We start from the raw sequence: 14,015 nt of genomic DNA on the forward strand, positions 1-14,015 counted from the left end.
TATCAACTGGATCGGATCGAGTTATCCAGGGGTGTTAGTCCGACTATGTGCGGTCCAACTACGATCCGACTAAGGTGCTTACATGAAACGGATAATGCGATTTCGAATCCATGTAACCACGGTCATCGTTTCATCTGCTTGCAACACTGAAGTCCCGGCTCTCAGACTATTGCTTCAATTTACATGCAACATAGTTGGAATTCTAAAAGAGAAATTATACAAGAGGCAATCTTGATTTTTCTGAATTTTGAAAGAAAGCATGGAAAAACTTGTCCTAACCACAACAACCAGCAGTGAGATCAGATATCATTCTGGGCCGTCCGACTGCTATGTAACCCACTCGCACTGGCAGCATTTTATGAATGGGTCGCTTGCAGGGGTCAGACTGAGAGGCTGGCATGGGAAGATGGGCATGGGAGCCAAAAACAGGAAGACAGGCCTCCACCTTAGCCATATGGAGCAGGGAGTAGAACCGGTTCATTAGCCTGAGTTTACTGCCTGGCCAGAGACAGAGAACTCCCTCATAAACAGCAGCCCGTGATGTGCTTTGAGAACACTGTAGCATCGCTACAACACATTTGCTCCAAAAACACAGTGGGACTGGCACATATGGACGTGTACAGAATGCTTCTGTGAAATCACAAGAAATGGTGCTCCGTCATGGGCATGAAAGTCATGACACAGACCATCAATTCCCTGAGAATGTTCTGCCCTGTGCAGTAGAAGAAACCCATCTTCATACGGTCCTCACGGTAAAGCACTTATCTTAATTAGCTGCTGCTGGCAGCTTTTATTCACTATCTCCAGTAGACTGGCAGAGGAGGGGGATAACCCCCCTGGAGGCTCCTGCAGTGCAGCTCTTTAAGAACAGGGCACACATCTGTAATAAAACCCCCATAAACAGAAATAAGGCCTCGGCAACACACAGACTGGGGGAAGTAACAGCAATGATGTCTCTGTCTGTCGGTCCGGGAAATAGTGTGTGTGTGTGTGTGTGTGTGTGTGTGTGTGTGTGTGTGTGTGTGTGTGTGTGTGTGTTCGGTCAAAGAACAGAAGTCCCCAAAAGCAGGTAACTAGCCATGCATAGTTTCATTTCAAAGGTGTTGAGAATTATCGGTGTCCTGTGCAAACCAACAGCAACAGAAAACTGAGACCAGAATCAGGTGAGGGCAGAAATGACATGAGGCCTGATCTCAGATCTCAGATCAGTAAGCCTGAACCTGACAGACTTCATGAACTTAGGTAGGGGTGAAATCAGCAGTGGAGTGTTTTTCTAATGATGATCTCCAATGCCTTCATCATTCACTTGCAACATGCCGAGCAGACGGCTAGCTGGGAAACAGCTGAACCACAGACAGAGTGAAATCCTGATTCATTCACAGACTGTTCAATTACCCTCATCCTTCACCACACTGAACGTGGGCGGCAATCGTTAAATCTTGAACCGCCAATTAACAAAGAGAAAAGTGAAATGACTTTACAGACCATTACCCCCTTTTATTGACTATTTACCTCCCTAATCTCATTCGGGGCATTAGTTTGTAGGACAGGCTTGAAAATGGCCTCTGGCTGGTAAGGTCACACATGCATGGCAGCTCAGAGAAGACACAGACGCTCCAAAGCAGGTCTCCAATTGCCCTCTCAAAAAAAACAGCATCACATTTAGTTCCCCATTTTTTAAGACGAAAGCAAAGATTTAAGGTTGCCATCAACGAGACTTTTAACCAGTATATTCAAACAAAATGATGTTATGAGTAAGGGTAAGGTTCCCTCCCTTCACTGGTCAACATTCTGGGACATCAATTCTCTTCATAGCAATCCAGAGCCCCCTCTAGTGGCCATGGAGAACAGGTCAACGCACTGGAAATGTGCATGAGGGGTATCCCTTCGGAATATCATTTTAGTTATGAGGGACAAATAATCAGTCTAAATGTGGTCCAACAGAACAGCTAAATAAACCACCCTAATCTGAGGGTATGCAAATAGCAAATCTATATCTTTAAAACAGCAAGACTGCAAACCAAAGTGCAATGTAAAAACTTGAAGAAAAGCATGTTGCTAGATGTACTTTATTTTTGTGTGTGTAGTTTAGATGGTGTTCACCCAAAGTAGTCCTTTAATGCTCTACCCAACTGGCAGAATGGCAGGATGAAGGCCTGTGTCCTGGTGACATATGACGTTAAAAGTCACTCCACCCTAAAAACAGGGTGGGAATTGGAGCAACTGCACTGGCCATTTCCTGTTTTTAAAAGAGTGCTTCCGAAGCGTGAATGAACAGACTCCGAAAACACCAGAACTCATTTTCATTCAATGGGTGAGAAGGCCACCACACCCTTTTCACACTCGTACACACCACATAACAAAACACCACTGCAGATAACTACACACAAGAGATGCAGAGAGCACAAGAGAGAAGACGGCTCATGAAAAGGGACGAAGGAGAGCGCACCTAGTTGAATGCTCCCAGAAGAGCATTTGACACCACGGTACACAAAACGGTAGAAGCACAATATTATATCGATACAGCAGTGCCAAGTATGGCTATATTTATTTAATAACATTGCTTCTGAAGTGATATGGCACAAGACCTAATTCTTCTCTTGCGTAAATTGAAAAGGAAGTCGGAGTTGATGACACATTGACTGCGCCATGATGGCTGCAGAGACTCCCAGTATAAGAAACGTTATATGTGGGAGAAATAAATGGCAGAATCAAATCGCAATACTTGCTTATAATTGTACAATGTGAAGAATCAGAATAATATCTTAAGTCGAACTCAAATCTTCTCCTCTGTGGCAATTCCCACCCCTGCAGAAGGGTGGTGTCCCTTTAGGTGTGACTCAGGGGCACATGCTCTGGGGGGGGGGGGGGGGGGGACAACGCAGGGCAAACTGAGGCCAAACCCAGCATCCCCTGAATACATGAGATTACACTACATTACATCACATCACATTGACACTCATTCTGTGTCTCGCAAACACACACACACACACACACACACACACACACACACACACACACACACACACACACACACACACACACACACACACACAGACCCTCACACGGAGGAAGACAGGCTCATTAAAACGCACCCCCCTGAGTATAGCCACAGACCACAGAGAAAGAAAGCAAACATGTGATCACTAACAATGAGACGAGAAGTGTGGGAGGAAAAGAGAAGGAGAGAAAGACAAAGGGCATGAACAATGGGAAGGCAGAGGGAGTGCTGATAAAAGAGAGAGACGAAGCACAATGTGCACACCACCTCCACTGGGGCTGAGCAGGCCGAGGAGGAGGGCTGCAGACTCCCTCCCCTGGCTGGGGGCTCCGTCATGAGCTGACATGGAGCGCACATCTGGCCAGCTGTGATACAGAAGACTCTCCTCCCGTATGGAGTTTGGGAACATGGCTGCAGAGAGTTACAGGTTACAGACACCAAGGGCCCAATCAGATGCATAGATGAGTGCTCACGCTCACAACAGCCAATTACTATATGGAGGGTCTAAAAACTAGCTAACAACCAACAGACTTGGCTTGCCATGACCAAAACACAGCTGATCAAAGATGATCAAAGAACTTTAACACTAGCCAGCTTGCTTCATGACGCATCTCAGTGATGTATATGGCAATGTCAAATGCTGCTCTTCTTTCTGCGCTTATTCTTTCTTCTTTCGCAGAGATTCGGACATGGCGCACAAAGCTACATAGTGAAGAGCCTGGGAATGTGTGTATCTGTTCCTCACAGTAATAATAATAATAATAATAATAATAATAATTCATTTTATTTGTAATGCACTCTTCATTCAGAAGAATCTCAGAGTGCCAACATATATATATATGCCAGTACAATATATATGGAGATTTTTTATTAAAAAAACCTACCTACCTAGCCAAATACCCCTTAAAACAAATCTTCTGGCAGATAATATTGGCCATAACTGAATCTGTGCCTGTGTCTGAGGAGCACCATCACAGGCTTCTTGAAAAGTAATGAACTGCAGCTCCTCTGGGGAGACCAGCTCCAGCTCTGTGGTCAACATCAAAAACAGCCACACACCCAATTCAACACACACCACAGACCATGCTGGAGAATGTGGAGTTTCATTCGCACGCACACACACACACACACAAGACAAGCAAGTGCGCTCCAACACAAATCAAGTGAATGATGTCCCTCCTTCTCTCACAAACCCACACATTCCCATATGCTGCACACCCAGCCTACAAATAAAGAACAATATATCACAGAGACACAGACAGTAGCAGCATCAACAGCACATTAAAAACCCAGACTGGCCTTGTATAAGTAGGCTACTACCCCTCTCTCTCACACACATACACACTTAAACTGAAACATAAACATAAAAACACACACACACACACACACACACACACACACACACAGTCTCTCTGGCACACCCTCTAATAATAAATGTGATCACCAGTTCCTCTCCTTCTCCCGTGTTCAAGGACCGATGACTTCCTCTGAGCTGCTCTCTCCACTCTTGCAGAATTAGTGGAGCTTCCTTCCCAGCCAGCACATTTGAGATGGACCTGTTAGGCTCATGCACATCTGTCCTGACCAGAGCCCAGGCTTGAGAGAAGCACACTGAGCAGTTCCACCGCTGGGCATTCAGCCTTTTGTATTATTCATATTTGGAGTTAAGATGTCATATAGGGAAGGCCTCTCTCGCCTCTCTCTCTGTCTGTCTCTCTCTCTCTCTCTCTTTCTCTGGATGGTGCAGCAACTCACTTTTTCATAGAGGCAATATAAACAGGGAGCCCGGCTGATCGTAGGGCATCCCTTTAAAAATTCATCAATGGAGAAGAAGCCACCTTCACACCAGATCACTTTAATTCACAAAAGCGTGACAAGGGATGAATTATTCAAGGAGCAGCACTGCCGTCTGAGCACACAAAGAATTCCCCAAAGCACAAGGCACAAACACACACGTATGCATACTACATACACACAGACATGCGCATAGCACCCATCTCTCCCCCCCACACACACACACACACACACACACACAGGACAGAATCTGCTCCTCACATGAAACAGAGCTTATTTTCAGACGACAAGAAAAAGGTAGGATGACAATAAAACGACAATGTCCCCAGCTAAACACCACACTTAATCTCACTCACAGACACAAACACACCACACAGGAATGTAAGCGATTTCCCCCTAATACACTGTCTGAGTTCACCCTCCTAAATATTTCAGATGTAATCCACAGCAAGGATACTCAGGAGGCAGGATGCTGCCAAGAGCTACAATACGCTTGCGTCAGCCACTCCCACAGACAAACACTACACTACATGTTCATTTCTTTACAGCCTTAACCCAGCAGGAGAGGGCAATGGATCCACTCCAAGTGTCACACACACACACACACACCCCAGACTGACTGCTACACAGCTGAGAGGCACCCATCCGCTCCATTGATGAATTTTACACCCATCCACTGTATCTGTACCCTGAAGCTGGTGGAGGATGAGGGCAGAACAGGAAGTGTGAAAGTTGACTTCCTGGTTTTGACACCTAACACAACACAATGCATTGGCTGAACTGGAGCCCCTCCTCACAGGTGTCACTCCTTTACTCTGCTCACCTCCATCTTTCATAGCAGTTGTTTTATAGCAACTCGACATAGAGGGGAGTAGAGCATCTCTTAAATACACACTACTTTAAGAGCCGTGGTTTTATATGGAGAGAAAGAGGGGAGGGGAATACTTGCTTTGTCTGAAAACACAATAGGATCGTCATGGAGATAGAGTATACTGGACCTGTACACTGTGGGCAACAAGTGGCCTCGACACGTAAACAGCAAAGCTGTCCCTAAGCTGAGTACTAAGGGGAATGGGCTGGTGATAAATCTCTTCATTAAAAAGGGAAAGTTTAATTGAGCATCAACACCACCCAACAAATCCAATGGTTGGGAATGAGGAAGCCTTAACTAGCAGCCCATCATCTGTCTAGCAGTGCAGTGTGGTGTGATATGTGATGGTGTGGACTAGGTGTGCAGGGATAATCAAATATCCGGATAACTGTTTGCAGCATTACTACTCGAATACTACCATCCCCTATCCTATACTTCTACAGGGAAACAGTAGTCTAGCAACATTAGCAGCTACGTAGCAGTTTAGCCACATATCAACAGGTCCCCAGTAATGGTTATAGCAAAGAGTTGTGCTGTCAGGTTTAATACTAATAAGAAATGAAATCCCAGTGGGATGCATTCAGTCAGTCAGAAAAACTGTGTCAAAATAAATCTCTAAAGTGACTCATGTCATCATGTTGATGGGAATATATTTTGTAGTATGTGACTGCTACGGTGTAAAACCATTATACAGAGATTATAGAAACATGGTTAAGTTATTTAAAGCCCCATTCTGGGAGAATAGGTATTTTTTTGCTACTGAGCTCCCCCTAAAGTTGCGGAGTGTAGCTCACTTTTACACCACTGTCGTAAATACAAATCCTGCTTCGAGACCCCCTAATGGACAGCGTACACGTGTATTTGTTGACAAGCTGAAGGGTTATAGAACTGGCAAAGACTTCCAGCGGAAGCCAAAGAAGCATGTTGACTGACAAGGTAGAGTAATGTCACAAGATTTTACACAAATATGTTTTATTTATTGCGACATCGGAGATGAACGCAAATATAATCAATAAATAACAACAACAAAAAAATGTATACATTTTGCTGAAATACTGCTCGCCTTTTCAGCCCATATACATTGTTTTCTAAGCGTTTGAATATGGAGTATGTGTAATAAAATAAAATGTTGCGACATGCTTAATATACATTGGACAGTGTAATGTATTACAAGCTAGACGAGTTAGGTTAACAAAGTTGCAAACTTCCAAGGTTTATTGGCGTGACATTGACGAAGACTGATCAAACTTTGACGAGATGTGAATTTATTTGGATGCTAGCCTGAGACCGGACAGGTCGATGACTTTGGGCATCTGGAAAATCTACACATCTCTGGGAGACAGGGATGACACCAATAAAGATGTTTATGATGAAAAATAGCGAGTTGACAACTTTCCGAACACAGCCAAACATCAAGCAAGTGCAAGACAGCTAATAAGTTATTACTGACAGCTAATAAGTTATTACTGACTAGTCCAACTGAAAGAAGGCCATCTCGGCATCTGACTTGCTCAGGTATTTATTCGGTCTCTTACTCTCTCTTTTTCTCTTCCTATCCTCCGACAACAACTTCCTCGTGTTTTTTTTTTTTTCATCGCCTCTGCCATGATGTCTATACAGAGAATACTGCATCAGTTTCCTATTATAGCTAGCGCATTGGCCTATTTGTTGTTGCGTGAGGTGGTCCCATTAAGCATGAGGTAGTTCTCGCTAGAGGTCTCGCACCCTGTACCCCACAGACGCCATTCTCCGTCAGTGTACCACAAAAATGATTTTGAAGCTGTTATGTTATTTTATGTTATGTTATTTTAAGGTATAACATTGAGAAAGTCATGAATTTCGCATGCAAGCCTATGGAAGCCATGGACATTCTGTCACCACCCCCCTCTGAGACGAGTATTATACAATTAGTCTACACACACACACACACACACACACACACACACACACACACTCACAAGAAAAGGTTACCTTTCCCTTAACCGTACTCCTACGGCCAGCCGTGAATAACCAAGGAACCGCTCATGGACACGGTCAGGTATTTGAAGATCAAAAATGGTTAATATGGATGGAGCAAAGGAGAGGGAAGTACTCACGAGTCTATTGGTCCCCCTCAGGGCACTGTGGCTCCTCTACTGGTGAAGTCCACGGCTGTAGCAGTCTGGGCACTGGGGAAGAGACGAGGAGGAGAGAGAGAGAGAGAAAGGGAGACTGTTAGTTAGTGCATGTGCCAGACAATCGGGAGAGGTCATCGGAGAGCAAACATGCCAAGGGGCCATCTGGAGGAGGGGAGGTGCGAAGACAGAGATGCGTGTGAAAGGAATGTATGCAAGTGTGTGTGTGTGTGTGTGTGTGTGTGTGTGTGTGTGTGTGTGTGTGTGTGTCAGTAACTGTGTGCCAGTGATGGTGAGATCAAGAATGCTAGGAAGGGGAAGAATCATGAGTGAGTAACTGAGTGAGTTGGGGGAATAGAGCACATGTTGAATACGTGCAAAACACTAAAAACACTGATGTGGTCCAGTTTCCACCGTTTCATTCTCTCCATTTCATCACCTTCAGTCCCAAACTCAGTGCGTCTCCAGGGTCTCTCCATTCTCTCACACAGAGACCACCAGGGCGGGCAGGCACGCACGCACACACACACACACTCGTACGCAGACACAGTTTGGGCTGGTAATTATGGGAGCCTGAGGCACTTCCTCTCTTGACACACACTCAGTGTGATCATTCCGCCTTCTCAGTTCTCTTCCGTCTCTGATGCTTCAGTCGAGCCCAAACAGATGATAACCATCCCAGCGCTGTCAAAACAGCCGCAGCCAACCAACCCCACATGCTGGCCAGAGACAACATGTGGCCTATTAGTTCCAAATTGAAATGTTTCTGAGAACATCCGTTCCAGCATTCCCCGATAGCTGATGCCCTCCATCAAGCCCCAACACAGGAGAATCACTACACACACACACACACACACACACACACACACACACACACACACACACACACACACACACGACTAATGTAGTGAACAGAAATAGTGTCAGAAACACAAGCAATGTACATCTGCCCTCAAATAAGCATAGGTTCCATGAAAAACTGTAACGGTTTAATAAAAGCGCTAACTTGCCATCTCCGAGACCTATGAAGACCACTCACAGTCACGATAGCGTTCTTAATCCTGAGTCAGGACACGCATCACTATTCATTATGTGATCAGGCCAGAAAGCGAGCAGCATCAGATTTGACAATTTGCACACATGACAAATGCGGGCAAAATAGCTCATGCAAGATGATGAGCTGCTAACAGCAGCAGACAGGTCAGTGTTAGGAGCAGGACTAATTAGCTGACTAGTCTAAAATGGGCCTTTGTAGTCACGGTGATGGTATCAATGAGTCTTCTAGTCCTCTTCCCTTCCCGTGTCAGGTTGACCTCATAAACACTGGTGTGGCATCCTGTCCACAAATGGACCCAAGAAATTAATGTGCAAGCAGTTTAGGACCAGTTTGACAATATGACTGCGTGGTCGTTGTAAGAACACTTTTGATCCCTGGCAGCTAGGCCTAACTATGGTTAGATTCTTCTGACCTTGTGAAATTGATAATGCATTAGCTGAGCGACTTGTTTTGTAGTTTGTAGTGGTTAGTAGAGGGATAGCAACAGACATATTTTAGATATGTAATGGGTCCAAAATATATAGAATGACATACACGTGTATTTTATTGAACAGCAGTTATTACAGCGGGTGTCAATTTTTTCAAAACCCCATTCATTCACTCATATCGATTTTCTTTAAACCGGAACTTGCAAAAATGTTAATCCGCTGCATACAAAATGACAAGTCACTCCCACATTCTATAAAAGGTTAGGTGTTGTATTGATATCACAGTTTGAGCAAGAAACAGCGAATGCATCAAGTGTTGAAATCCTGATGTGTTTGTGCTTTGTGGTGAGAGACACTGAACACACCAGTTCTTATAATGCGTAGCATGCAGCCTCAACTCAGCCTGTAGGTCACCTATGGTTTAGTCCGCCAGTGACAGGAAAAACAGCATTGACGAAACTAAGCTCTTAAACATGTGGATCTGTGATTCAGACATGTAGGCCTGCCCTCCAGGGGTGCCCCCCTTCCCTCAGCCTCGGGTCTCTGATGGATGCTCCTGTCAAAACCTAAACGGCATCTTACTGGTCAACGCTTCGAAACTTCTTTAAAGCTGGTTTTTAGAAGCAGGAAGGAGAAGAGAGCATGGATGACTGGCTCCCCAGCTCTCCTTCTCTTCTCTGGTCCACTGCCCCCCCCCCCCCCCCCCCCCCCCCCCTGGGCCCTCCAACTAAGGCAGGGTATGAAGAGGTATACTATTCCATTCGGTTATATGACAAAGGAGAGTCTTGCTGCCCTTGACAGCTAGTGTTTTACAGTGCAGTCTGAGTGGAACAAAGGTATAGCAGAAAAAAAAAACACTTGTGATACCTCCATCATGTAAGGGAGAGGTCTGGCAGCTGGGAGATGTCAGCAGACATTTTAGAAACATACAGACAGAACGAGGAGAAACAGGAGCGGCTGGTCCTCCCTCCGCACGCAGACGATAAGAACACGTGGGCCCAGAGGATGTGCAGGCAGGAAAGGGAAGCTTACTGGAGAAGAGGACAAAAACACTCCTTCATCCATCATCCAGAAAGATACATTCAACCTCTGACACTTTTTCCAGACATAGTCATATCATTAATCAAATGATCTCCACCCCCCCCCCCCCGCATCTGAAAATGACCATCAAAGAGTACGAGCAAGGATGACCTCGTAGTAGCAAGCCAGAAACAATATTCTTGAAGGAAATGTGACATTGTCGGTCCATCTACATGGAAGATCGTGGCAAACCCAACTCCAAACCAAACAGTGCAGATATCAATGATAAAACCATTTTTTTTCCCCAGAAATGTTATTCTTCGCAAGTCATAACAACATGTTCCATTTCAGTGGCCTGGAGAGTTTGGTCAGAATTAGGCTAGACAGATTTTAAGTACATTTGTTGTTGTGAACCGTCACAGGCTGATTCAGAGCTGACTTCAGCATAATCAAATTGTGCAAATGAGATACTTCAGGCGTTCCATTAACTGCAATGGGCTCAGGCTCATTGGAGGTGACGCACTTGTCAAACCAGTTGGAAATGAGAGGAAATACCTCAATAATGTGTGTGTGAGTAAAATCAGTTTAGGCTCAATGCCAAAATCTAGAGGGACTAGCCTACATGACAAAAATCTCATCCCATTAGCACAATACACCCGCCAAGACATCTTACTCTGAAAGCCAATTCCAAAGAAAGTCTACAGAATGGGACTTTGACCAGAACTCAGCTCATTACTTTCGAGAAACATGCTTCACTTTCATCAGAGGCCTCAGAGAGGCTGAACCCTCAGTCAGGATAGACGGCGGGATGTGGAGTCTATTGAGGGTTAGGCAGGTTCATCTGTGAGCCTCAGAGCACTCAAAACAGTGGCGAGGAAGACAGGCTGAGTAGAATCATTGGGCCTCATTCTCGAACGCAGTTAAGAAGAATTTAAGAGGAATTTAAGAGGAATTTAAGAGGAATTGGATTTAGGACAACATTTGGCATTCATGAAAGTTTTCTCATCTGGGATTTGCTCTGAACTTCAGAAGACTTTCCGAACTCGAAATAGCAGTCGTAACTCGGCCAGAGTTTTCTCAAATGCGATTCCTTAAAAAACCACAAGATGGCCCCGTGGGTTTTTTGAGGAATCGCATTTAAGAAAACTCTCCGTGTTAATTAATTTGTGAGAAATCGTTGGTGATTGCGTTCACATCAACTCTACAGATCCTCGGATTAAAGTATCATTAACAATTACGTTTCACATGTAGGCCTATAGTCATGATTCTACGAGGCACCGTGATGTCATAAAATAAATAAAAGGACTACACCGGAATGCTGCGCTCGTCTAGTGAGCGTCGTTTGGCACTGCCGTCTGTGCAAGTACGGCAATCCAGAATTTTCAAGTAGTTCCACGTTGGTGGAACGAACTGCCTAGCACTACCAGAGCAGGCGCATCCCTCTCTACCTTTAAGAAGCTTTTGAAGACCCAACTCTTCAGAGAGCACCTCCCTTCCTAACTGGCACTTCGACTAGTGCTTAACTTGCACTTATAGCAGTTACATTCCTGCACTTCGTTTTTATTTCCTATTTCGTTTTTCTATTTCTTATGTAAAGTAGTATTTATTGTTACACTAGGTCTCTATTGCTCGTAGCTTGACTGTTCTCCCTTGTACGTCGCTTTGGACAAAAGTGTCTGCTAAATGACTAAATGTAATGTACACGAACACTGCAAATGTAAGTGAATAAATAAATAAGCACTAAACTCAATCACGTTGATATAGCTATAGTGGAGTAGAATGGACACATCTACATCCTGCAACAGTCCATCTCTGCACCGTTCAAGTCATAGACATATATAGTTGAAGTTAGATCTGCGTTTACTCGACGGTGATGCTTTCCGCTTTGACATGACTCGTTTACGAGTTGCTTTCGTGTAGATTCGGTCGATTCCGACTGCACACGTCACTACGGTTGCGTGCCCTTATAAGGAGCTGGCAGGGCGTGTATGTATGCAAATTCAGGAGCACGATAACGCGCTTTCAATTTAAGAAAACTCTTCCGGGGGAGCACAGCCCAGAAAACTTCTGCTGCGTAGGACCACATTTTCAAGCGTGCATGAATTTGGCGGATGTCTTTTGCTTACGTTGTTTTTCCGAAGCCCGTAAGAAACATTTCAGAAGAAACTTCAGAAAATGTTCGAGAATGAGGGCCATTGTTCCTGAGCTTCTGTCTCCCTATGCAGAGTCATTAGCCATCTCAGCACCTTCACAAAAACTCTCTCTCAGAGCACAGGGGAGTAGTAGGGAAACAATTCCTCTGAGAGAGCAGAGACACAGAGAGAGAGAGAAAAGACAGAAAAAAAGACAGAAAAAAAGATAGTTTACAGCATCTCGCCTTAACACATGCTTAGCAACAGCTCTAATCGCACCCCCCAGCGTGCAGTCTGTGTGGGCTAATCCCAGCATATCTGAGGGATGGGGATCCTCATCGGACTGACACACCTCCAGATGGAACGCACCTGGCTCAGGCAGCTCATGTACACACACACACACACACACACACACACACACACACACACACACTCCCTGTCTCTCTCCAAGGCTAGGAGAGAAGAGCAGGGACAGAGAGGGGAGGGTGGAGGAGGACATATGGCCTGAGACTGTGACAGGCAGCCTCTGATTACTGCACAGCTACCTTGTGCAGCGTCCTTGCAGATTAACTGCGGAGGAAGGGCCGTTTTAAATCCAGCAGCAAGTGTGAGTGAACAGAATACTGCTGACATTGATGTCGCGCCATCACCAAATATCCTTCACTACTGTGAAGCTTTTTTTCTAATTAGTCATTTATTAGTTTATTAGTTATTTATCAGAGATGTAAAAATGAGGCTGTTCGCACGCTTTTCATTATTAGTGCCTCAAATGCTTTCTACTGAAATCATCAGTGATCAGTTAGTTCTCTGTGGAAAGACTTTAGTTGCTTAGACAATCTGGCCGACAAGCAGAAAAAGGTTCTCAGGAGGAGGTGGCTGGATGCTGGAATCAGACTTTTCTCTAGCATGGCCTCAGATTGCTTCTTCCTTACCATCCCATCCCATCCCATCCCAACTACAGTAACGAGGACCATTCCCAGAAGAGATTACAGGGGTGCCTTTCCACCATCAGGACATTCACACAAGCCTAATCCTAATCTAAAACACACTTAGACCAAGCAGAACACAGCTGGTGTAGCACCATTTCTGTCCTTCAACAAATTACCCTGACGGATTGAAAATCTGTCACACAAACATGAGGCATTTATTTTGTCACGGTGACTTGTCGCTCTACAGACTATTAACTTCTACAAAAATAACACATCAACAAATACACAAAAGGAAAAAAAATATACATCAACAAACACGCTAGTACACATGCATATGTATTCAATGCTCCAAAGCAATAGAAGGGGAAACTGACAAAGTTTGTATAAAAACCACAATAACTCAAGTGCCACCAGTCTCAAAACTCAAAGCGGGTGAATGGCAACAGGAGCATCCAGTAGAGGACTAGAGTTGCATCGACTCTCATCAATGCCAGGCACCACGGGGCGTGGGTTTACACAGGTCCTGCTGTAGGCCAGGCCTCTGCATTTCGGCCCTGAGCCCTTCCTGTTTGTCAATGTAAGGAAACTTGAACTGTGAAGGAATCTAAGACCCCAAGGACGATAACAGGATACAACAAGGACCACTTTTACATAAAACATTTCTGTCAT

General features: G+C 44.8%; 1 protein-coding gene across 4 annotated transcripts in view; it reads right to left on the bottom strand.

Moving 5' to 3' along the window:
* Positions 1-14,015, bottom strand: part of fbxw7 (F-box and WD repeat domain containing 7) — a 133,399-nt gene that overhangs the window by 99,545 nt on the left and 19,839 nt on the right. For 3 of the 4 annotated variants that reach the window (XM_031559324.2, XM_031559322.2, XM_031559326.2), the window contains exon 2: positions 7,763-7,834. The exons of the other annotated variant lie outside the window; for it this stretch is intronic. The gene's annotated coding sequence lies outside the window, so the exon portion shown is untranslated. The remainder of the gene's footprint in view (positions 1-7,762; positions 7,835-14,015) is intronic. 4 annotated transcript variants of the gene reach the window in all.

This window comes from Clupea harengus, chromosome 22, assembly GCF_900700415.2.
Source record: "Clupea harengus chromosome 22, Ch_v2.0.2, whole genome shotgun sequence".
NCBI lineage: Eukaryota > Metazoa > Chordata > Actinopteri > Clupeiformes > Clupeidae > Clupea > Clupea harengus.